Consider the following 2,341-nt stretch of genomic DNA (forward strand, 5'->3'; position numbering starts at 1 on the left):
ATCAAAGGCGCACAAGTTTACACACAGTAAAATAATCATCCTAAAATTTTCTATCCATGATAATGGTACTAACAGCACTCATTCCTAATTTGTAATAAGTAAAGTGTGAATCTACAATCAATGCTTGCAAATAAGTTTTATATTAAAAGATGTTCTTTAATGTGATGAATACAGTAGCAAAACGAATTGCAATAGGATGAACAATCTTTTTTTAAATATGCCTTTTTCTAATCTAAGATAAGAAGACGATATGATTATACATAAATATCGTAATCTTGGAAGCACGTGATGCAAGGTTAGAAATATGTACCATGATATTTATATATTTTAGAATAAAATTAAGGCACGTAACGAGCAGTATATGGTAACCAATAGATATTCTTATATTTCTGATTGATAAGCTTACTAGCAACATAATTTATCGTATTGTCAGTCACAACATGCATAATATCATTAGAAACAATCTATTTGATCACCTCAGAAAATAAGTTACATAACTTTGAAGCATTTTTAATAATGTTTAAAACATCTACAGAATTCACAAAGTTCAAACCGTTAGAACAGTAAACCAACAAGTTTATTAATGTTCTTTACCTTTGATCTGTCCAATCATCATTTATGAGGGTGCATCCAATTTCTCTCTAAGCACTCATATAACTATCAACCAATATTTGACATTTTTTGTTAAGATCAGCCAACAAGTAAATCCTTAAATTATGATAAGAAGGATCCTTATAACCAGGTCTAGTACTAGAAACACCATCCAACATATCTTAAAAAAAATTGACACAATTGCATTGAATGAAATTTTACAATCTAAAAATCACCTATCAAATTGTTTTATCAACCTCATGTAACGCTTCTTTATTTTGAAAAATACTTTTAAGACTTGATTGAGCTCCTAAAGTTGTTCTTGGTACAAACCAATGGTGAAGCTTGAAAATTTTTTGAAGGGCCAAAAATTTTAACATAAAAAATATATAATAATATTTGAAGATTTTTAATGGTCTAGAGAAGGGGCTGAATCTATAGCCTCTTTTTGCTTTTAACTTTTAATACTTCAAAAATCGATTCTGCTGTGTCTGCGATATGAATTATACGGGAGACAATTTAATTTTATCTCATAAGGAAACGAACGAAAACAGAATAGAGAAGAAAGAAGTATACAACCATGTATCATGTTTCAATCACATTGTGCAACGTGGCCTACTTCGAGTCTCTACCACAACTATACCTTAGTAGAATTTTCACTATCTTTTCAAAGATTACATTCACTAATTTCCAAAAATTCTTCCTAATTCTATATGGGACAAACCAAACTTCTAACCAAGTTTGATTTGGTTATGTTCACTCCCTAAACTCTCAAGTCTCAACACTAAGTGCTCACCCAACTTAACAAGAAAAACCTCTCAAATTCAAGAAACAAAACAAAAAATAATTACAAAAGAGATTGACATAATTTTTAGCTTTTTTCCAAACTAATTCTCTTTGTCTTTTTTCTCTATGGCTTTTTCTAAATCCTCACTATGCCTTTTTTTTCATTAAATGAAACAAAGAAAGATAAAAACTGAAGAACCAAAATATTCAATAGAGAAATACGAAAGAGAAGAAATAAAATAGCCTAAAAACTATAAGCATAACTCGATTTTAGAACTTTCAAATGTTGCTTTCCATTTTAGTGGAATGTTCTTTTTAATGTAGGTGCACTACTTCTAAAACTTTTAGTTTTGAGTGGTGAGTGTGCTAGATTAACTCAGAATTTTGGATTATTGCTCCTTACTTTAATCCTTGGTTGATTACTCCATTTTATATGGGATAATGCCTTCAAAGCTTAAACTTGTGAAAAAAGTCAACTCCTTGAGCATTGAACTAATTGAGTTCTTCTTTTCCCAAAAAATTTAAGTAGAAAATCAAGGTATAACATCATAGTAGAATAGTCACAGAGGATATGGGCAGCAGCACTAGCAATGTCAAGGTCATGAAATCTTCAATGTGCTTGCCAAATCAACACTCTTAATCTTGAACTTTGGCCCCAAATTTTATTTTCAAACCTTGGATATGAATTAGAAAAAGCAACATCTATTTTCTTTTTTTTATCTGAATTGTGATTGTATAGAGAAGGTAGCTTCAATAAGCCATTTGACTTGTACAAAAATAATAAGATAACATTTTTCTTTTGAACTAGATTAACCCTTTCATTTGATTTATGGCTCTATTAATTTGACTTTGCCTCCTTTTATTTAGCTTTTTCCTCCTTTCTTCTTTGATGATTAAACAAAAGTGAAAACACTTTTTTTTTATTGTTTTTTTGGCTTTACTCGAATTGTGCAATTTACAGCTG

The sequence above is a fragment of the Arachis ipaensis genome, chromosome B5 (genome assembly GCF_059453495.1).
Source record: "Arachis ipaensis isolate K30076 ecotype BB chromosome B5, ASM5945349v1, whole genome shotgun sequence".
Lineage (NCBI taxonomy): Eukaryota > Viridiplantae > Streptophyta > Magnoliopsida > Fabales > Fabaceae > Arachis > Arachis ipaensis.